Raw genomic sequence first — 25139 nt, forward strand, 5'->3', positions numbered from 1 at the left:
TAAGTGATGTCAGGGTTTGAGTCTTTCACTTTAAGAGAAGATTTGGGAATTCATATAGTAGAGTGAGAATTAATGACAACACTGGGCATTCTAACATTGGATTAATTATGGGGCATTGAGTGTCCTGGTATAAATAAATCTCACCATGTATTTTAATGCTGTTGGTAATTATAAATGCTAATGAGATCAAAGTAGATGAGAACCTTTTCTAAAAGTAGATGTGGGGAAAGAATATTAATTTCTTGGGCTCAAGATGAAATAATGAAAGGTAATCATGGCAGGTGAAGAACGTTTATTTCACAAATTTAAGTCAAAGCTATATAGCTGAGACCCAAGAAGTAATGGTTCTGTGCATTTTGAGATGGTCTCCAGAGAAGCGATTCAAACTTGTTTTCCTATATTATATACAAAGACACTTCATAAAAATGATTCAGTGCTTCTTTGTCATTATATCTTTTCTCTTTTACTCATCTATTTACACTTGTCAAGAAAACTTAAGAATTCAGTGGTTCCTAATAGGATGAGCTTGACGTTTTTATTTCCTGATATTCAAAGAAAGTTCATGTCTTGAAGTGTTCACTGAGGCAGCAATGCTTTATACAGGTATGAATCCCTCGTTACCTTGATGGATTTGCAGGGAAGGGCAAGTAACATTCAGAAGTCTCTGAGGCATACTTCCCCCTTCTCCCACCAACTTTGCAACTTGACGGTAGCTTTTGGTGTGTGTCTGCTTTCATGTAACCGGAAGTTGGAGCAGGCCCAATCTGCTAATCTGGACATTTTAAAAACTGTTAATTTTCCATAAGGTTTTCATTACTCATTTTTTAAAACTGAGTAGCTATATGAGTACTCTGTCATTCACTCTGAAAACTGATCTATTTTCATTGTAAAAAAAAAAAAAACAAAAAACAATCTCTTGTTAACCATCTTATTTAACACTGCTTCACCCAGAAAAGATTCAATCACCCTGGGAACCAGGCTGCAATCCAATCTTTTTCCCATTTACAATAAGCAAATTCAATTCCCCACATCTCTGTCTTAAAGGAAATTTAAATGTCGATGAAGCTGATGAGCTTGTAATTTGACACTTGGATGTTGTCTCCAGTGGACTAAAGATGATGAATCATTATTGATTAACATTGAATTGAATAAAATATGAGTATATCCTCAGGGATCAAACATTTCAGTTCACTCAATGACAATATATGAAGATATGGTTCCAATTTTTGACATCTCATATTTAGCAAAATGAACAAAATCAATAAAATTATACAATCTCCCTCATGAAGCTATGAATACTCCATGATACATACTTTTTGCTTAGAAAATATTATCATTATGAATTAAGCTTGTAATTGAAAAAAAATATATGTGTGTGTGTGTGTGTATTTTTTCCTATTTGGACTAGTAATCTAATTGAAACTGCCGATACCTTTTCTCCAAGGCAAAGGTAATGTTTAGAATTAAAATCAGTATAGTAAGATTACTTTTGATAATATCATTGATATTTTTAAGCCTAAGATTCATTAATAAAATCATGTTTACCTCAATAATTATAAAGTATATTCACTTTATATTAGCTCTGGCATTAGTATGAGGTATGGATTATGGATCAATTCTATTCCTTACCAGTTTAGCTACATAGTTGCTTTGAACCTCAGTTTTTTTTCATTTGGAAAATAAAAAGCTTGCCTCAAAGAATTTTACCAATTTTAAATGAAATTATATCTGTGGATCTTGTGTTTAATTGTATGTTTAGTTGTATTTATGTGCACAAATCATATTGTCTGCTAAATTGTGAGGACTTAAAAGTATTTCCACTTAAATACTTTTTCCATTTTTAATAATTTTTGTTTTGAATTTATTTTTTGTAATTTGACTGTAACATTTCTTTCATTTCTAGTTGTCCTAAGAGCCAATTTTGATAGCTTGTGAATGATGATATTAAAAGAGCAATTCCTTCACAATTAATTTTTACTTTGATTTAATTTAGAACTTTGCAATTCACAGTGTGTCTTTACACATCACAGTGATTCTGGAATATTAACATCATTGGGCTAAATATCTTCATTTCACACTTTAGGAAGAACTGGATGTTTAGAGAATACACCAAATTGACTATAGTTTCAAAAGTGTAAGTGATGGATCAGAGGATAGAGACTGTACCTTTTCAACCTGACATGGAAGTTTTGGGGAAAGGTATTAGGCAAAATGTTGTTGCAGACATGTCTAACTGTGAACCTCTGTCAGTTCTCTCCTTCCATTTAGCTGTATGCATCTGAGCCCTTAGACAATCAGAGACTGTGTTTCCCAGCCTCCTTTCTAGTACCAGACACTTTAAGTCCAGGGAACAGAACCATGTGAGCAATTCTGAGTCATGGTGCTAACAGAACTGTGGGTGCCTCATCCCTTTCCTTTTCATTTTTCCCTCTTTGGGGGAGGATATTATATTTATGATTTAAAAAAGAAAATATGTGAGCATTTTTCTCAATGTCAAAAGCTTTTCCAAGGGAAAGAAGTAGTATTGGGTTGACAAGAAAATTTTTTTTCAAGTTTTTCTGTAATATAATGGAAAAACCTGAATGAACCTTTTGACCAACCCAAAACATCACGAAAATGTACAGCATTGTGGTTCTCATTTTTTATTTAATTGAAGTATGGTTGATTTACAATGTGTTAATTTCTGCTGTACAGTAAAATGATTCAGATATGTGTGTGTGCGTGTATGTATATACAGATATACACATACTTTTTTATATTATTTTCCATATGCTTTATTATAGGATATTAAATATAGCTCCCTGTGCTATACAATAGGACCTTGTTTTTTATTTGGTACTCTTATTAGCTGTAATAGGTTTGGTTTCAAATGTTAAAAGAATGCAAGTTTAGCATATCTCACTCTTCCATCAGATAACTCAGTGACCCTGGAGAGGAGTGGACTCAACAATAATGTTTAACTGGAAAGAACATGAGGCTTTTTATTAAAACATGATATAGTAGTGAAAAGTGAACTTTTAGTTGAAAAGTCTGAAGCAGAAGTTTCATATCATTGCCCAGATAGTCTTTCAACTCTGCATGAAGTGGATATAGAGAGAGGATATAGAGAGAGCTAAAACATTCTCCAGGAAGCTTTGAACTTGTTCATGTGCCAAAACTCTTATCATTTTATATTTTGATTATTTTTTATTGGACCTATGCTCCATCTAGAGATGTAAAAAGGAAAAAAACTATGTCTTTGAATCCTAAATAGGTTTGGGTTCTATATTTACCCAATGTAAGGTATTGAAAAAACTAAACCACATCCCTAGATATTCACTTAATATAATGTAAATACAAAGTATTACCTATTAGGCATTTATGAGTTTTCAATATATTGAAAGCATCAGGAATAATAAAAAAATTTTCAATATTAGAGAGCAAGTTATATGCATTTGATATCTGTTTTATGTGTCCCAGTTTGGTCTAATATTAATATAATGTAACTCAAATGTATAATTTAAAAATTTTTATCAGCGCATTGAAAAACATTTAAGAGCAAAATCAGTGTAACACTTTTTGTAATTCAATATGCCCAAAGATAATCTCAACAGGCAAATAATATGAAAATTATTAATAAAATAGTTTATACTGTTATATACACCAAATTTTTATAATCAGATATGTATATTCCACTTACAGCACCTCTCAGCCTGGATTGGCCACATCTTAAGTGTATAGTAGTTGCTGTAAGCAGTAACTACTCTATTGGACAGTGCTGGGAGGGACTGGGGGCAGGAGGAGACGGGGACAACAGAGGATGAGATGGCTGGATGGCATCACTGACTCGATGGATGTGAGTCTGAGTGAACTCTGGGAGATGGTGATGGACAGGGAGGCCTGGCGTGCTGCAATTCATGGGGTCGCAAAGAGTCGGACACGACTGAGCGACTGAACTGAACTGAACTGAATATATATGGTTTAACACAAAGTAGTTATTCAGGGTCAAGATGTGTTTTCAGTGAATAATCACCTAAATTATAGATAAAGCAGAAGAGATGAGATCAAAACTAGTTAGGGGTCAACATGTGCACACTGCTATACTTAAAATGGATAACCGAAAAGGACCTACTGTATAGCACATGGAATTCTGCTCAGTATTCTGTGGCAGCCTGGATGGGAAGGGAGTTTGGGGGAGAATGGATACACGGCTATGTATGGCTCAGTTCTATTGATATTCACCTGAAACTATCACTACATTGACAATTGGCTATATTCCAATATAAAATTAAAAGTTAAAAAATATACTTCTCTTAGGCAGTACTTTATTATACAGAAAATGATGCACAATTGAAGTATAATAAACAAACTGAAATTGTAATTACTGATAGTGTATAAATTCTTTGGGCTTCCCAGTGGTGCTAGCGGTAAAGAATCTGCCTGCCAATGCTGGAGATGTAGGAGACTCGGGTTCAATCCCTGGGTCTGCAAGATCCCCTGGAGTAGGAAATGGCAACCTGCTTTATTATTTTGAACATTATCTGAATCAAAATAGATGTTGCTATATACATTATTAACTAATCACAAATAGGCTTAAATGTCATTCTGCTGCTGCTGCTGCTGCTGCTGCTGCTGAGTTGCTTCAGTCCTGTCCGACTCTGTGCGACCCCACAGACGGCAGTCCACCAGGCTCCTCTGTCCATGGGATTCACCAGGCAAGAACACTGGAGTGCGTTGCCATTTCCTCCTCCAATGCATGAAAGTGAAAAGTCAAAGTGATAAATGGGAGGATCAGATACTGAGTTTGAACCAATCAAATGATCTTTTGAACAAATCCAATGATTTTCTTAAACCTCAGAAGGTAACTATAAAATGGAGTCTTTTCAATAAGTTGGACCATTTTAGTCTATAATTTCCATGCTTTCTTTGTCTATTTTGTTTATTTATAATATAGACATATTACTTATGGTAGGGACATATTTGCTAAGTCACTTAGTCGTGTCTGACTTTGTGCGATCCCACAGACGGCAGCCCACCGGGCTTCCCCGTCCTTGGGATTCTCCAGGCAAGAACACTGGAGTGGGTTGCCATTTCCACCTCCAAGGGACAAATTTACGAGAATACAAATTTGTAATATTATTTATACATTTTGGAATTCTCTTGGACAAATTTAGAATATCCCTGAGGATATATACCTTTAAAACATTCTTTAACTGTTAGGTAACTGTAAGATTTCTGCCTTCAGACATCTAAAAAATTGCTATTCCTGGCCCTAAACAATCCCAATCAAATACACAATGAATATTAAAACATTTTTGCCCAAATTATCTATTATCCCTGAGGGTAAACCATGGCATAAAATTTCTGCAAATTTTTGAAAAATTATTTTTTCTGATGCTATAATAAATTAATTAAAACATAAAACACAAGTATGGTATTTGTTATAATTATTTGAGGGCTATTTTATGAGATGAACAATAGTCTAAATTAATCAACTGAGAAAAGTTAGAGCCAATAAGAGTCTTCTAAGTTCAGTTCAGTTCAGTCGCTCAGTCATGTCCGACTCTTTGCGACCCCATGAATCACAGCATGCCAGGCCTCCCTGTCCATCACCAACTGCTGGAGTTCACTCAGACTCATGTCCATTGAGTCAGTGATGCCATCCAGCCATTCATCCTCTGTTGTCCCCTTCTCCTCCTGCCCCCAATCCCTCCCAGCATCAGGGTCTTTTCCAATGAGTCAACTCTTCCCATTAGGTGGCCAAAGTACTGGAGTTTCAACTTTAGCATCATTCCTTCCAAAGAAATCCCAGGGCTGATCTCCTTCAGAATGGACTGGTTGGATCTCCTTGCAGTCCAAGGGACTCTCAAAAGTCTTCTCCAACACCACAGTTCAAAAGCATCAATTCTTCGGCACTCAGCCTTCTTCACAGTCCAACTCTCACATCCATACATGACCACTGGAAAAATCATAGCCTTTACTAGACAGACCTTTGTTGGAAAAGTAATGTCTCTGCTTTTCAATATGCTATCTAGATTGGTCATAACTTTCCTTCCAAGGAGTAAGCGTCTTTTAATTTCATGGCTGCAGTCACCATCTGCAGTGATTTTGGAGCCCCAAAAAATAAAGTCTGATACTGTTTCCACTGTTTCCCCATCTATTTCCCATGAAGTGATGGGACCAGATGCCATGATCTTCATTTTCTGAATGTTGAACTTTAAGCCAACTTTTTCACTCTCCTCTTTCACTTTCATCAAGAGGCTTTTTAGTTCCTCTTCACTTTCTGCCATAAGGGTGGTGTCATCTGCATATCTGAGGTTATTGATATTTCTCCTGGCAATCTTGATTCCAGCTTGTGCTTCTTCCAGCCCAGCATTTCTCATGATGTAGTCTGCATATAAGTTAAATAAGCAGGGTGACAATATACAGCCTTGACGTACTCCTTTTCCTATTTGGAACCAGTCTGTTGTTCCATGTCCAGTTCTCATAAGTTAGCCTGTATTAATAAAAATAGAGAATAAATATACTTGCTATACACCCTCAACAGCAATTTAGAAAATATAAGAAAAATACTGTATTAACAAAAATTAGTGACAAGATATAAATATGTAGGAATAGATTTATGAAATAAAAAAATGAATATATATTTAATAAGAGATTCAACATTCTATTCTTAGATGGTACACTAAAAATTACAAAGCTTTTAATTATTCTTGAATCATTTAAAGTATTTATTAAATTTATTTCAAAATGACTTAAGAGTTTCTGAAGTTTCTTGTAAAAATTTTCAAGAATCGCCAGTCCAGGTTCAATGCAGGATACAGGAAGCTTGGGGCTGGTGCACTGGGATGACCCAGAGGGATGTTATGGGGAGGGAGGTGGAAGGGAGGTTCAGGATTGGGAACACATGTACACCCGTGGTGGATTTATGTTGATGTATGGCAAAATCAGTACAATATTGTAAAGTATTAGTCTCTAATTAAAATAAATAAATTTAAATTAAAAAAATTGTCAAGCATATATTTTAAAAGTTTAAGGCAGAAATTAATATACCACATATTGAAAGAATTATAAGGCTATAACGAATAGTGTTTATATCAGAATACTGAAACATCCCTGAAACTGCATAATGGAAAAAGTATTCTACAGATCATGCTAGAGCAGAATAACAATGTTTTCAGATTATTCTTATTTTTAAGCCTATTCTTTACTGTCAAGATTTATTATGTTAAAGGAAATAGTAGAAGGCCAGGAGACCTGCAGGTTGTTTTTTTTTGTTTGTTTATTTGTTTTTCTTCTATCCCTTTGTCCCTACCAGTTTCAAAGCTACTTTGAAGGACACTTAGCTTTTATAAAAGGACAGTAAATATTTTCTGGACAAGATACTAGAGAAAGTTTCAGTCAATAAAGTACTAACAGTCATGACATAAGTAGAGGCTTGAAATTTGCTTGCACTTCTGTGTTTATTATGTCATTGCATTTTATACAAAGAAATGTATGCTTCAAAGGACTGAAATTATACCTTTGCATTTATTTTGCTACAGTAAAAGTAATAAATGGGTCATTTTATCAGGTACAATTTTCTGCATCATTCAGGAAACATAAGATTTTTTCCATTTTTCATCAGTTAATCAGATGAAATACACTGATTCTATCTACCTTCTGTTTCTGATAAACTCCACTGGTGATTTTTTACTAGATTTTCTAATATTTATTTAATGAATGCCTTTTCTTTATCTTAATTCCATACCTGTTTTGGCTAGAACCCCCCAGTCCTAAGATGAATGAGAGTGATGAGAATATTCACCTTTCTCTTGTTCCTGATAAAAGGAGGAAAATATTTAGTCTTATACCTGGGGTTTTTCAAAGGAGACTTCACTGAGTTAAAGAAGTTCTCTTGAATTTCTAGTTTGTATTTTTCTTTTCATGAAAAGATAGTAGTCTTTTGTCAAATGCTTCAAATAGGCATCCATTGAGATTATCACACTGTTTTTGTCTTCTTTTATTAATGTGATATATTAATATAATAATGATTCTCCAGGCAAGAATACTGGAGTGATGCCATGCCCTCCTCCAGGGATCTTTTTGACCCAGGAACTGAACCAGCATCTCTTATGTCTCCTGCATTGGCAGGTGGGTTCTTTACCACTAGGACCACCTGGGAGTGTTGAGCACTTGTTCCTGATTGTTTTCATCATATACCCTGGGATACTGCTGCTTCCACTCAGTGAGCTGAGTCAGGTAAAATAAATATAAATTCTGCATGTGGGAGTTGGACTGTGAAGAAGGCTGAGCGCCGAAGAATTGATGCTTTTGAACTGTGGTGTTGGAGAAGACTCTTGAGAGTCCCTTGGACTGCAAGGAGATCCAACCAGTCCATCCTAAAGGAAATCAGTCCTGAACAGTCATTGGAAGTACTGATGTTGAGGCTGAAACTCCAGGACTTTGACTGCCTGATGCAAAAAACTGACTCATTTGAAAAAACCCTGATGCTGGGAAAGATTGAAGGCAGGAGGAGAAGGGGTGACAGAGGATGAGATGGTTGGATGGCATCACTGACTCAGTGGACATGAGTTTGGGTAAACTCCAGGAGTTGGTGATGGACAGGGAGGCCTGGTATGCGGCAGTCCATGGGGTTGCAAAGAGTCGGACACAACTGAGCAACTAAACTGAACTGAACTGATAAGAGGGTTTTTCCAGGGAGCAGCTAGGCAGGTAAAATAGTAACAATTCTCTGGGATGGGTCTTTAAGGGAGCTATAATTACCTATATATTACCATATGGACAGTGGTCTTGGTCATTTATGGTCTTTTCTAACCTGTTCTTCTTTTTGGATTCTATGCCTCAATTTGGACATCTTTTATTGATTTGTCTTCTACTCCATCAGTACCATGTCATGCTATAAACAATCTGCTATTAAAATCATCCATTGATTTGCTAATTTCAGTTATTTCATTTACTATATTAACCATTACTGGTTATAAGCACCTTATTTTTATTATCTATTTTATTCTCTAGATTATTGATCATATAATGATTACCCTTCATACATTTGTGTTTATTTAAATTTTATCAATACATAATTTACAGACCATAAAATTCACGCTTTTCTTAGTTTTTTAATATATAATTTGGTAGACACCAGGCTTCCCTGGTGGCTCAGCTGGTAAAGAATCTGCCCACAATGCAGGAGACCTGAGTTCAATCCCTGGGTTGGGACAATCCCCTGGAGAAGGAAATGGCTACCCACTTCAGTATTCTGGCCTGGAGAATTCCTTGGACTGTATAGTTCATTGGGTTGCAAACAGTCTGACATGACTGAGTGACTTTCACTTTGATAGGCACTGTATAGAAAGAGGGCTTCTAGTCGTGAAGAACCTACCTGCCAATACAGGAAACATAAGAGACGTGGGTGTGATTCCTGGGTCAGAAAGATCCGTTGCAGGAGGGCATGGCAAGATAGTCCAGTATTATTGTTGGAGAATCCCATGGAGAGAGGAGCCTGGTGGGCTATGGTCCATAAGGTCACAAAGATTCAGACACTCCTGAAGTGATTTAGCATGAATGCACGTATATAAAAGAAATACTGGTTGTTGTTCAGTAGCTAGGTCGTGTCTGACTCTGTAATCTCATGAACTGCAGCATGCCAGGCATTCCTGTCTTTCACTGTCTCCCAGACTTTGCTCAAATTCATATCCATTGAGTTGGTGATGCTCTCTTATCATCTCATTCTCTTCTGCCCTCTTCTCCTTTTGTCTTCCATCTTACCCAGCATCAGAGTCTTTTCCAATGAGTCTGCTCTCCACTTCAGGTGGCCAAAGAATTGGAGCCTCAGCTTTAGCATCAGTCCTTCCAATGAATATTCAGGATTGTTTTCCTTTAGGATTCACTGGTTTGATCTCCTTGCAGTCTAAGGGACTCTCAAGAGTCTTCTCCAGTACAATTCAAAGGCAGCAATTCTTTGGCACTCAGCCTTATTTATGACCCAACTCTCACATCCATGCATTGCTACTGGAAAAACCATAGCTTTGACTATACGGACCTTTGTCAACAAAGTGATGTCTCTTTTTTAATACACTATGTTTTTCATAGCTTTCTTTACAAGGAGCAAGTGTCTTAATTTTGTGGCTGCAGTAACTGCCTGCAATGATTGTGTAGCCGAGAAAAAAAAAAAAAAAAATCAGTCACTGCTTCCACGTTTTCCCTTCTATTTGCCATGAAGTGATGGGACCAGGTGCCATGATCTTCATTGTTTTGAATGCTGAGTTTTAAGCTAGGTTTTTAATTCTCCTTTTTCACCCTCATCTGGAGGCTCTTTAGTTACTCCTCGCTGTCTGCCATTAGAGTGGTATCATCTGCCTACCTGAGGTTGTTATTTCTCCCAGAAATTTTGATTTCAGCTTGTGATTCACCCAGCTCGGCTTTTTCACATGATGTACTCTGTATATAAGTTAAATAAATAGGGTTATAGTATACAGCCTTGTCATACTTCTTTCCCAATTTTGAATCACTCAGTTTTTCCATATAAGGTTCTAACTGTTGCTTCTTGACCGGTATACAGGTTTCTCAGGAGACACGTAAGGTGGTCTAGTATTGCCATATCTTCAAGAATTTTCCAGAGTTTGTTATGATCCACACAGTCAAAGGCTTTATCACAGTTAGTGGAGCAGAAGTAGATGTTTTCCTGGAATTCCTTTGCTTTTTCTATGATCCTGTCAATTCAACTCAGTCGCTCAGTCATGTCTGACTCTTTGTGACCCCATGAACCGCAGCATGCCAGGCCTCCCTGTCCATCACCAACTCTCAGAGTCCACCCAAACCCATGTCCATTGAGTCGGTGATGCCATCCAACCATCTCATCCTCTGTCGTCCCCTTATCCTCCTGCCCCCAATCCCTCCCAGAATCAGGGTCTTTTCCAATGAGTCAGCTCATCACATCAGGTGGCCGAAGTATTGGAGTTTCAGCTTCAACATCAGTCCTTCCAATGAACACCCAGGACTGATCTCCTTTAGGATGGACTGGTTGGATCTCCTTGCAGTCCAAGGGACTCTCAAGAGTCTTCCCCAACACTACAGTTCGAAATCATCAATTCTTCTGCACTCAGCTTTCTTTATAGTCCAACTGTCACATCCCTACATGACTACTGGAAAAACCATAGCCTTGACTAGATGGACCTTTGTTGACAAAGTAATATCTGTGCTTTTCAATATACTATCTAAGTTGGTCATAACTTTCCTTCCAAGGAGTAAGCATCTTTTAATTTCATGGCTGCAATCACCATCTGCAGTGATTTTGGAGCCCAGAAAAATAGTCAGCCACTGTTTCCACTGTTTCCCCATCTATTTGACATAAAGTAATGGGACCGGATGCCATGATCTTCATTTTCTGAATGTTGAGCTTTAAGCCAACTTTTTCACTCTCCTCTTTCACTTTCATCAAGAGGCTTTTTAGTCCCTCTTCACTTTCTGCCATAAGCGTGGTATCATCTGCTTATCTGAGGTTATTGATATCTCTCCCGGACATCTTGCTTCCAGCTTGTGCTTCTTCCAGCCCAGCGTTTCGTGTGATGTACTCTGCATGTAAGTTAAATAAGCAGGGTGACTTGTGGTCAACCACCATTATACCATAGTCCTGTAATCCGTGAAGACTTTCCTTTGAGCATTTCATGGGTTTTTTGCTATACTGAAATACTGAAAGGGGTTAGTTCTTTAGGGTTTTTGTATTTATCATTTACCCAAAAATGTTTCACAACTTAGTGAGTGTCTTGAGAGAAATTCCCTCCATCCTCTGACCTTATCATGCTAGAACACACCAAAGTCAAAATCTCTGTTGGTTTCTCTATCCTACAGGAGTGACCTTCTGACATTGGACTTGAACTTCCATCTGCACCCTGAATCAGAGCTCCTACACACTATTGGCTGTAGATTGCAGTGTGAATTTACTACTATTTCAGTATCTTACACTCCGGCCTGTTTTGCTTCTGCTTACATCCAACTTACTTTTGGCAGGGGTAGGTCTTGCTAAGCAGTGAAAATCTCAGGAAGATTTTGCTTTCCTTTTCACAGCTTTCCTTCTAACTCCTTATACTTGGCACTTAGTCTAACAGTTCAGCCAGGGCTGTGCAGAGGAAACCAGAATTATGTATCAGTCATCATAGTCCTCACATTTTGTCATTCTGAATCCTCACATAAGTGAAAAAAGTTTGCAGGTTTTTCTTTCTATAGCAACAGTCCACTGTCTGGTCCCAAGTTTATGCACAAAATTGTCAAATGCATTCTTTCTAAAAAAGCAGCTGCTTATCCATCAATCACTTCTGAATGATTATCCCCTCTGTGGAATTTTATTTCATCTAGTATTCTTAGCTCCACTGATCTCTCATGTCTTTAAAATATAACTTGTGACTTGTATGTCTTTTTTTGTTGGTGTTATCAGTATTAAAAAACAGAAAACTTCCAAAGAAATCACTGCACAACCTGGAGAATATCACACTGAATTGAGAAAATGATAAAAAAATTCAGTATAAAAAAGACTGAAAATAAACCAATAAGGTATAATCTTTCATCTATTAAACTAGCAAAATAAAAAGGAAAGAATGCTTCCTCCTGTTACATGTCAGAATCTGTAGACATTAAAAAATAATAAGGTAGTATATTTTAAAAGGTTAAGTGGGTTCACACCCTTTGAGGTTTTCTCTCTCTAAAATATGTGGGAGGTAACTTGATAAGTATAAAATTTTTTTGATAAGTATAAAAAGTTTTTATAAGAATTACATGGTTAAAATAGAGAAAAACTGACAAAAACCTCAGTGTACAAAATAGGAGAGTGTTAAATAAACTGTGCACATTTATAAAGGATTATTATACTACTAAACTGTTGTTTTCAAGGTATTTGTAATCTCATGAAAAATATTTGCTGCATGATGTTTATTTTTAAAGAGTTTCTCTGATTATCCCTATAATAATTTCAGCTATGAAATGCAATATTTTTGTAAATCTAAAATCTAGCTTGCCTACAGAAAATAATTAGCTGTAAATAAGCCAATATATTGTTTGCTTCTTTATCATGAGATTATGGATTATTCTTTATACCTCTCTAATTTTTAAGCTTTCTGCAGTAAGTATATGTTGCTCTTGAAATGTGGAAAACAGTAAGGAATTATGTTAAATGATTTGGAAGATTTTGATATAGATAATTTAAGATATGTATAAAAGGTGAAATACATATACTTTGGTTTAATACTCCCTTGTAACTCAGTCGGTAAAGAATCTGTCTGCAATGCTGAAGGTTTCTGGGTTTGATTCCTGGATTGGGAAGATACCCTGGAGAAGGAAATGGCAACCCACTCCAGTATTCTTGCCTGGAGAATGCCATGGACGGAGGAGCCTGGCAGGCTACAGTCCATGGGGTTGCAAGAGTCAGACACAACTTAGCAACTAAACCACCAAATATTCTTTTCTAATGAGATAACACTGGTTTATAACATTCTGTGCTTTGAGTGTACAGCATTATATTTTGACTTCTGTGTATGCTCCGGCTTGCTCACCACCGAAGGATTCGTTTCCATCCATCACCATCCAGTTGTTACCATTTCATCTTTTCCCCACACCCCGCTCACTCTGGTATTCACTATTCTATTCCTGTACCTATGTGTTTGATTTGGTTTGTTTGTTCATTTAGTTTGCTTTTATATTCCACATATGAGTGAAATCATAAGTACTTAACTTTTCCCATCTGATTTATTTCACTTCATGTAATATTCAAAATGTTTGTCCATATTGTAGCAAATGATAAAATTTCACCTTTTTTTATGGTTGGGTAGTATTCCATTATTCATATGATATTTTCTTCATTCATCTGTTGATGGGCCCTTCGGTTGCTTCCATATCTTGGCTATGGTAAATAATGCTTCAGTGAACATAGGGGTGCATATCTTTTTGAATTAGTGTTTTCATATTTTTCAAATAAATACTCTAAAGTAGAATATCTGAATTATAGAGTAGTTCTATTTTTTAATGTTTAAAGGAATCTCATTACTATTTTCCATACAGGCTACACCAATTTACATCCCTCCAACAGCATACGAGAATACCCTTTTTTTCCACATCCTCTCCAACAATTGTAATTTCTTGCCTTTTTAGTAATAGACATTTTAACAGGCTTGAGGAGATATCTCATTGTGGTTTTCCTTTTCATTTCACTAATAATTCACTTCAGTTCAGTTCAGTTGCTCAGTCGTGTCCAACTCTTTGCAACCCCATGAATCACAGCACGCCAGGCCTCCCTATCCATCACCATATCCCAGAGTTCACTCAAACTCACGTCCATAGAGTCAGTGATGCCATCCAGCCATCTCATCCTTTGTCATCCCCTTTTCCTCCTGCCCTCAATCCCTCTCAGCATCAGTCTTTTCCAATGAGTCAACTCTTCGCATGAGGTGGCCAAAGTACTGGAGTTTCAGCTTTAGCATCATTCCTTCCAAAGAACACCCAGGACTGATCTCCTTCAGAATGGACTGGTTGGATCTCCTTGCAGTCCAAGGGACTCTCAAGAGTCTTCTCCAACACCACAGTTCAAAAGCATCAATTCTTCGGCGCTCTTGACTAGTCTTGACTAGATGGACCTTTGTTGACAAAGTAATGTCTCTGCTTTTCAAAAGCTATCTAGGTTGGTCATAACTTTTCTCCCAAGGAGTAAGCATCTTTTAATTTCATGGCTGCAGTCACCATCTGCAGTGATATTGGAACCTCAAAAAATAAAGTCTGACACTGTTTCCACTGTTTCCCCATCTATTTCCCATGAAGTAATGGGACCAGATGCCATGATCTTCGTTTTCTGAATGTTGAGCTTTAATCCAACCTTTCACTCTCCTCTTTCAGTTTCAACAAGAGGCTTTTTAGTTCCTCTTCACTTTCTGCCATAAGGGTAGTGTCATCTGCTTATCTGAGGTTATTGGTATTTCTCCTGGCAATCTTGATTCCAGCTTGTGCTTCTTCCAGCCCAGCTTTTCTCATGATGTACTCTGCATATAAGTTAAATAAGCAGGGTGACAATATACAGCCTTGACGTTCTCCTTTTCCTATTTGGAACCGGTCTGTTGTTCCATGTCCAGTTCGAACTGTTGCTTCCTGACCTGCATATAGGTTTCTCAAGAGGCAGGTCAGGTGGTCTGGTATTCCCATCTCTTTCAGAATTTTCCACAGTTTATTGTGATCCACAGTCAAAGGCTTTGGCATAGTCAATAAAGCAGGAATAGATGTTTTTCTGGAACTCTGTTGCTTTTTCCATGATCCAGCTAATAATTAGTGATATTAAATACTTTGTCATGTGCCTGTTGGCCATCTGTATTTTTTTTGGAGGGGGGTTGGAAATGTCTATTCAGCTCCTTTGCCCATTTTTAAATCAGTTTTGTTTTCTGTTGTTACTGGCATATTACTGTGTTGTATATAGTTTTTATGTATTTCAGGTATTAATCTCTTATCAGCTATATGATATGCAATTTCTTCTCCCATTCAGTAGGTTGTCTTTTCTTTTTGTTAATGATCTCTTTTGCTGTGCAGAAGCTTTTTAGTTTGATATAGTCCCTTTTTATTTTCTTTTCTTTGGTTTCCCTTGCCTGGGGATACATATCCAGAAAGACGTTAAGACTGATATGAAAGAGCATATGACTTGTTTTCCTCTAGGAGTTTTATGGATTTAGGTGTTACATTCAAATCATTTACCCATTTTGAGGAGAAATTTTTATGTATGGTTGTAAGAGTGTTCTAGTTTCATTCCTTTGCATATGTCTGTTCAGTTTTTCCAGCAACATTTATTGACTACGTCAATGAAGACTACTTCTTTATTTTATGCTCTTCACTCCCATGTTTTAAATCTGTTCATAAATGTGTGAGTTTATTTCTGGGCCCTCAATTCTATTCTGTTAATTTTTTGTCTATTTTTTGCTCATACCATGATGTTTTGATTGCCATAGCTTTGGAGTGTATCTTGAAATCATGAAGTATGATACCTCCAGGTTTTTTTGGTTTGTTTTCTCTCAGCATTGCTTTGGCTAGTTGGAGTCTTTTGTGGCTCCATGTGAATTATAAGGCATTTAGCTGTATTTCTGTGAAAATTTTCACTGGAATTTTGGCAGGGATTGCATTGAATATGTAGATTGCTTTAGGTAACATAGACATTTTGACGATGTTAATTCTTCAAGTCCATGAGCATGGAATATCTTTGCATGTCATTGTTTCTTCTTTAATTTCCTTGAACAGTGTCTTATAGTTTTCAGTGTATAAGTTATTCATTTCCTTTTGTTGTTGTTCAGTCACTAAGTCACGTCTAACTCTTTGTGACCCCATGAACTGCAGCACACCAGGCTTCCCTGTCCTTCACTATCTCCCTGAGTTTCCTCAAACTCATGTCAATTGAGTCAGTGATGCCATCCAAACATCTCATCCTCGGTTGTTCCCTTCTCTTGCCCTCAATCTTTCCCATCATCAGAGTCTTTGCCCGTGAGTCAGCTCTTTGCATTAGGTGGTCAAAGCATTGGAGCTTCAGCTTCAGCACCAGTCATTCCAAAGAATATTCAGGGTTAATTTCCTTTAGGATTGACTGGCTTGATCCCTTTGCAATCCAAGGGACTCTCAAGAGTCTTCTGCACCACAATTTGAAAGGATCAATTCTTCAGCACTCAGCCTTCTTTATGGTCCATCTCTCACATCCATACATGGCTACTGGAAAAACCATAGCTTTGACTTTATGGATCTTTGTTATCAAAGTGATGTCTCTGGTTTTTAATACACTATCTAGGTTTGTTATTCTTCCAAGGAGCAAGCATCTTTTAATTTTGTGGCTGCACTCACCATCTGCATTGATTTTGGAGCCCAAGTAAATGAAATCTGACACTGTTTCCACTTTTTCCTCATCTACTTGCTATGAAGTGATAGGACCAGATGCCTTGATCTTCGTTTTTTGAATATTTAGCTTTAAGCCAGCTTTTTCACTCTCCTTTTTCAACTACATCAAGAGGCTCTTTAGTTCCTCTTCACTTTCTGCCATAAGAGTGGTATCATCTGCATATCTGAGGTTGTTGATATTTCTCCTGGCAATCTTGATTCCAGCTTGTGAGTCCTCCAGCCCAGCGTTTCACATGATGTACTCTGCATGTAAGTCAAGTAAACAGGGTGACAGCGCACAGCCTTGACGTACTCCTTTCCCAATTTGGACCAGTCTGTTGTTCCATGTTCAGTTCTAACTGTTGCTTCTTGACCTGCATACAGGTTTCTCAGGAGGCAGGTCATGTGAACTGGTATTCCTATCTCTTTAAGAATATTTCAGTTTTGTGATCCACACAGTCAAAGGTTTTAGCATATTCAATGAAACAGAAATAGAGTTTTTTTTTTAATTCCCTTGATTTTTCTATGATATAGTATATGTTGGCAATTTGATCTCTGGTTCCTCTACCTTTTCTAAATCCAGTACATATATCTGAAAGTTCTTTAGTTAATTTAACTTATAGATATTTCCTTGTTTTGATGCAGCTATGAATGGAACTGTTTTCTTAATATCTCTAGTAGTTCATTACTAGTGTTTAGAAACACTATATTGTAAATTGATTTTGTATTCTTCAGCTTTACTGTATTGGTTCTTCTTTTTAATAGTTATATGGTGATTTCTTTAAGTTTTTCATATATAAAATCATGTCTTCTGTGAACAATTACAATTTTACTTCTCCCTTTTCAGTTTGAATGTATTTTATTTCTTTTTCTTGGCTAATTTCTCTAGCTAGGACTTCAAATACTATGTTGAATAAGAGTGCAAAAATGGTCATCCCTCTCTTATTTCTGATCTTAGAGGAATAGCTTTCTTTTTTTTTTTCACTCTTAATTTTGATGTTAGCTTTGGGTTTATATGTGGCTTTTATTATATTGAAGTACGTTCTTTCTATATCTATTCTTGAGATAAGTGGGCTGCTGCTGCTAAGTCACTTCAGTCGTGTCCAACTCTGTGGGACCCCATAGACGACAGCCCACCAGACTCCCCCGTCCCTGGGATTCTCCAGGCAAGAGCACTGGAGTGGGTTGCCATTTCCTTCTCCAATGCATGAAAGGGAAAAGTGAAAGTGAAGTCGCTCAGTCATGTCCGACTCTTTGCGACCCCATGGACTGCAGCCCACCAGGCTCTGTCCATGGTATTTTCCAGGCAAGAGTACTGGAGTGGGGTGCCATCGCCTTCTCCAGAGATAAGTGGGAACTAAATCTTAATAAATTCTTTTTCTGCATGTATTGAGATTATCATATGGTTTTTTATCCTTCATTATGTTAAGGTAATGTATCATACTGACTGGTTTATCAATGTTGAACCATGCTTGCATCCCTGGAATAAATTCCATTTGTTCATAGTGTGTGATATTTGTTTTGGTAGCATTTTGTTGAGGATTTTTTTCATCTGCATTCATCAGAGATATTGACCTGTAATTTTCAATGTATCTCTGGTTTTGATATCAAGGTAATTTTGGTCTCATAAAACAAGTTAGGAAGCATATCCTCCTGTCCCATTTTTTAGAAAAGTTTATAAAAGATATGTATTAAATATTCTCTGAATGTTTGGTAGAATTCACTTGTGAAGTTATCAGATCCTGAACCTTTTTGCTTTTGAGTTGGTTTTAGGTTACTTTTCTTAATCTCCTTACTAGTAATGATTCTGTTCAGATTTTCCATTTCTTTATGATTCAGTCTTGGAAGGATGTGTGATTCTAAACATATGTTCATTTCTTTTGGTTGTCCAGTTTGCTGTCAATAGCTCTCCATAGTGTTCTAATTCTTTGTATTCTGTGGCATCCACTGTAACTTCTCCTCTTTTGTTTCTGTTTTCAAACAAGCAGCTCTTAGTTTTATTTAATCTCTTAAGTTGTCTTTCAGTTTCTATTTTATGTATTTTCACTCTGATCATTATCATGTCCTTCCTTCTGCTGTGGGTTTCATTTCCTCTTTTTCTAGTTCTTCTGGGTGTAAGTTTAGATTATTTTATGTTTTTCTTATCTCTTGAGATGGTCTTGTATTGCAATAAACTTTTAATACTGTTTTTGCTGCTTTCCATTGATTACGGTATGCCATACTTTCGTTTCTCTCCAGGTAGTTTTAAAATTTTCTCATTTACCTGACAGTTGTTCAGTAGTGTGTTGTTTAGTCTCCATATAGTTCTGATTTTTCCTGCTCTTATCTTATAGTTGATTTCTGGTTTCATCTTTGTACTCAGAAAATGCTTGATATGCTTTTAATGTTTTAAAATTTACCGGGACTTGTTTTGTGTCTCAGCATATGTTTTATCCTTGAGAATGTTTCATGTGCCCTTAAGAAGTATGTGTACTCTGCTGCTTTTGGAACAAAATGGTCTATAACAATCTATTAAGTTCACTTGGTCTGTTTTATTTATGGCTGTTGTTTCCTTGTTAACTTTCTGTCTAGGTGATGTATTCATTGATGTTAGTGGGTTATTAAAATCCCCTTTTACTATTTGTGTGCTGTTAATTTGTCCTTATAAATCTGTTCATATTTTATACTTTTATATTTTGGTTTTCCTATATTGGTTTTCCTATATATTAGTTAATATATAATATATATATATATTAACTGTTATGTATTCTTGATGAATTGTCCGCTTTATATAATATCCATATTTGTCTCTCTCGTTACCATTTTTTGGTTTGAAGTATAGCAATATTTTGTCTGCTATAACTATTCGCACTTTCTTTGGCTGTCATTTTCTTTGACTCTCATTTTCTATCTCTTCATTTTCAGCCCGTGTTTCTAGGGCTGAGATAAGTCTCCTGGGTGTAGCACGTAGTTGGGCCTTGTTTTCTAATCTATCCAGCCACTTAATATCTTGTGATTGGTGAACTAAATTCATTTAGTTAGGGTCATTATTGATTGACGAGGACTTAGATTACAACTTTGTGTTTTGTCTTCTGGTTTGTTCGTATACCGATGGTTTCTTATTCACATTTCTATCTGAAATTTTAGTTTGGTTGTTTTTGTTAATTTTGTTTGTTTATCTCTTTATTTATGTATTTGTGGTTACGCTGGCTCTTCGTTGCTGTGTGCAGGCTTTCTCTCATGGCAGTGAATGGGGGCTATTCTTCAGTGCAGCCACAGGTTTCTCATTGCGGTGGCTTCTCGTGCCGCATGGGCTCTAGGGTGCACATGGGCTCAGTAGTCCTGGCTCCCGAGCTCTAGACACAGGCTCAGGAATTATGGCACACGGGCTTAGTAGCTCCACAGCATGTGGAATTTTCCTGGATCACGGACCGAATCTGTGTCTCTTGCATTGACAAGCGAATTGCTTACCATTGAGCCACCAGGGAAGTCCTAGTTTGGTAGTTTTTTTATGATGTTTTTCTCAGTTTTCTCTTTTTTAATGTTTTATGGATCTGTTCTAGTGTTATGTTTTGTGGTTACTATGAGTTTTGGATAAAATGTCTCATAAATAACGTGGTCTTTTTTCTAACGCTAGCATCTTATCTTCATTTACCCATACGGATTCCATCCTTTTCTTCTTCCCCTTTTATGTTTTTGTCATCTCAAATTATCCCACTTTATGTTGTGAATTTGGCTACCAAATTCATATAAACTATAGTTATATTTCCTGTCTTTCTCCTTTATGCTATATTTATTTAACCTATTCTGATACAGAGTTGTGGTTTTCTGATTCTGTATATTTAACATCTAACTAAAAATTTGTGTATTTTTGCCTTTTTATTTCAAGTAGGAGTTCCTTTCAACATTTTTTATAAGGAAAATCTAATAGTGATGGACTCCATAAGCTTTTGTTTGTATGGCAAAGCCTTTGTTTCTTCTTCATATCTTAAACATAACTTTTCTGGATAGAATATTCTTGGAGGAAATTTTTATTTTTCAATAGTTTGAGTATGCCATTCTATTATCTCCTGAGCAGTAGGATTTCTGATGATAAATCTGGTGACAGTTTAATGAGGGTTCCTTTCTAGGTTGCCATCATATTTTCCTTTGATGCTTTAAAGTTCTTTTTTTGCCACTGATTTTGATAGTTTTAATACAACGTGGCTGGAGAAGGTGTTTTTGTGTTGAGGTAATTAACTATCCTTTTAGCTTCAGGGTCTTATATATCCAGTTACCTTCCCCAGGTTTGGGATGCTCTCAGTTACTATTTATTTAAATAAACTCTCTCTCCCTTTTTCCTCTCTTCTTCTGGGATACCAGTTATCTTTATGTTGCCCTTTCTAATGAAATCAACAGGTCTTATAGAACTCCTTCAGTTTTTAAAATTTTAGTCCTCTCTCTTCTTCTACCTCTTTCATTTCTAGATTTTTATCTTTGATCTCACTAATTCTTCCATATTACCTACTCTAATACTTTCTAATGCATTCTTCATCTCACTTATTGAGATTTTCATCTGCAGAATTTCTGCATGGTTCTTTTCCAGACTTTCAGTAAATCTTTGGTAAAGATTTCTCTCTCTTCATTAATTTTACTGCTGAGCTCATTGAACTTCCCTGTGGAGTTTTCCTATACCTGATGGTTTCTTTATAGCAGTTGTTTGAGTTATACTGAAATATTCCATGACTTTAATTTTGGTTTCTGGAGGTTTGTCATTTTCCTTCTGTGATGCCATATCACCATGGTTTTGTGATATGTGAGTTGTTCCACTGTCAGGGCATTTAAAATAGACAACACTTTCTTTATTTGGATGAGTTTTTTTTTTTTTTTTAATTATTCAGCAGATCAGTAATTAGAGGCCTTTATTATGTTTTTCAGTTCGTGATGTGTAGCGTTAGTTTTTGGTTTTTTTTTACCTGTTCTGCCTCCAACTATATCTGAGAACTGGCAATTTCCACCCTCCATGGCCTCTGCCAAAGGCATTGCCCATTGCCTTTTTCATCACTGCTTGTGCCGTTGAGGTTGCTGGTGCCTTTCTGCTGCCAATATCACTGCTGTTGTTGGCATCTCTGCTGGGGCACCAGGATGGTGAGTGCCTCTGTCACATCTGGGGGTGGATTCATAAGCCCTGCAACCTCTGCTACTGGGTTCTCTGTGGCTGCAAGTGCTATCTCTGTGGTTTGGGGACCAGGATTGCCTCAGCTGTTCTCCAGGCTTTACCTCCCCTATGTGTTCCAGTATATCTAAATGTGCTCCAGTTTAGATATACAAATGTGTGGAACTCTCTGGCTTCCTGGTATGTTGGGTAGAGGATCCTTCATTCAGTAGTGGGTGTTTCACTGGTTGTAGATTGACGGGAAAAAACAAAGGGAGGGTTTAATGCCACTGTGAGGCTGATATTACCTAACATGTTTTATAAAGACCATAGAGCTGAAAAAATATGCAACTGAGAGATGAGCAGATATATTTTCATAATACTTACAGATTTTTATTTCTACAATAGCTATTAATTTGGTTTTGGTTAAACTTAATTATAAAATCTTCCTTTCAAAACAATTCACCTATGCTAGTACAGTATTTTTTTTAACATTTAAAAATTGATGTCTTTCTTGTTATGAACCTTGAATCTTAACCCCTGTGTTCCCTATTACCCGTTTTATGCAGTTTCTGAAGAACATCCCAGGAAAATTTACTATCCAGGAGTATACAACAAATAATGCTAGTTTAGAATAACATTTTTGTAGAGAGAAGTTTGGTAAATGTTTCATTTATTTATGATCTAGCTCTACTAGTTAGAACTATTCTGACTCTGCCTGATACCATTGTTTGAAGATAGTAGAAAGCTATAAATTATGGGTTGCATTTAGACAGTCAAAAGCCAATTATTTCTAGTACAATGACTCAAAGTACACTTTATTTTATAATAGAGCTACAATGCAAAAATATTTCAAAATATTCACACAGATTTTTCTGTTTAAATTTGTATGGCAGTAGAAAAGGAAGTAATTTAAGCCCTAAAATATTAACTTGTTTGTAATTATATTAGATACAGATAATAAAATTAGGCACTACTCCCATTGGAAGATTACCAAGTGCAAGGCTCTGTGCTAAACACTTTACATATGTTTTCATACAATCCTAGCCTCAGTAATATGAGATAAATACAAATGACCATTCACTATTAATGACCATTCCCATTTTATAAGTAACAACATTGTTTTAGGAAAATAAAGTTAAAAAAAAAAACTAATAGATGACCAAATCAGAATTTGGCTATCAATAAAAGATGGTCCTCTTAACTCTATGCTGTGTCCTCCTAAAACTTAAAAGTACAGCTTCTCTCCTTTTTCAAAGACAAATTTTTGAATATAAAAAATCAATCATTTTTCTTATTTTTGTACTGCCTGTTTTTATTAGGATTTTAGCATGAAATATATGGTACACTTAAATTAGGGTAATTCACAGAGAGCTTAAAAAGGGCACTATTTCTAAATTGTGGGCAGAATGTAAGGAAACCGAAGGAGACAGTTCAATATCACAGAGTGAACTACAGCAGCTATTGTTGCCGCTCTGACCTCCAATTGTAGCGAGAGGGAGTTGTGTATACTTAAACCCAGTAGGAGATATTGGTAGAAACAGGGTCAGCTTGAGTGGATACATGACCTGCAATCCAGAGATCCAACCATCTTGAAGCAACCTTACAAAGAAGTAGTCAGGGGTTGATTAACCATTCTGACTTCCTGTTCAAGCTTCCTATTGGCTGAACACAAACTGAAGCCAGGAGACAAAACAGTCCTCAGATGGAGTCCGGTACAGTAGAGATGGAAAGAGAGAGGTTCTGCAGAGACAGAAAAAAAGGTATTCTCTGCACATTTCTGCAACACAAGTGAAAACAGTTCTTACACTGGACCTTCTAATTTTTGCAATAGAATATTACAAATTTATACACATCAAAATCATTTTAAATTCTTTTTTTTCAGTTAACATTTTACTTAGTGTTGATATTTCTTACTTTTAATTGTTCATTTTATTCAAAAGAAAATTTTATATTAAAATATAGCTACCTTTATTTTAGATATCGTTACTGAAAAGATAACAGAGAAGATTGAATCAAGCAAAATTCATCTAACTTATTTAGTCTTGAGCAAAAATTAGAGTGAAAACTTTAGCACAAAGATTTTTGCTGTGCTAGAAATGTTTATGGTATAAGAAAAAAGATGAAAAAACATTTAAATTATTCACATTTAAATACTATAGCACAGATGGCTTATGCTAGCCAACACTTATGGCTAAAGGAGGAATATACACAATAGTAATGTTAGATCATTACATCCATAATAAAAAATATAAAAAATTTACTTAGTGGTTCCTGTATACAGGCCACTGCACAAAAGCCCTTTCCATGCATTATCTTAATGGTTTTACCTTAAGTCCTCCAACATACATTGTACTATCAGCATATTTTAAAATGAAATTGGACACTTAGATGTAGTAATTTGATCACATGTAACTTATTTTTTCATTCATTCATGTGCCTATTATTTAAAATATATTTACTGTGATACTAAACTATGAGCAACTTGAAGGGAAGGACTGTGTATTCCATCTCATTCCCTTCAATTTGCAGTGCTGTGTGCACTGGAATGAATGACGTTTCCACCAAGTTATGGCCCCTGCTTTTCAGAGGCAAAGTCGTGGATTGTATTCCAAAGTGCAGAATCTTCTCGGCATCTGGGAAAGCCCGGTGTCTTGACTTAGAGGTTTCTTGTAGTTTCTGGAGAGACTCAGCATTTGCTACCTGCCTGGCATTCACTGAAAGAACTGAGGTAGAATTTTCCCAAGATTTAATTTTTAAACTTGCTCAAAATTCTTTGACTGAAGTTCTTCTCCTGTGACCAAGCCTAAAGTCTCAGGGAGCAGTGTTTCTTTCTGGCAACAATTTATTTTTTTCACAGATCTTTAATTAACTTGCTTTAGGGGGAATGGAATGGGACATAAACTCACAGACTCTATTGTAAGGACACTTTGAAAGTCCCTGCATCTGTCTTTTGAATATGTGACCTTTTTGCTCCTGCTGTGAGAGTTGTTTCAACAAGGCATTCTTCTGTGCTAGCAATGTTTGTGTATAAGAAAAGAGATAACAAAGCATTTTAATTATTCTGTGATTCTAGAAAATAAGATGGATATCAGAGAACGTCTTCCTTTTGTCTGCTCATACTCAGCACACTAGGTAATGGTGAGTAAGAACCTCTAGGAAGGCA

This window comes from Bos mutus, chromosome 4, assembly GCF_027580195.1.
Source record: "Bos mutus isolate GX-2022 chromosome 4, NWIPB_WYAK_1.1, whole genome shotgun sequence".
Classification (NCBI taxonomy): Eukaryota; Metazoa; Chordata; class Mammalia; order Artiodactyla; family Bovidae; genus Bos; species Bos mutus.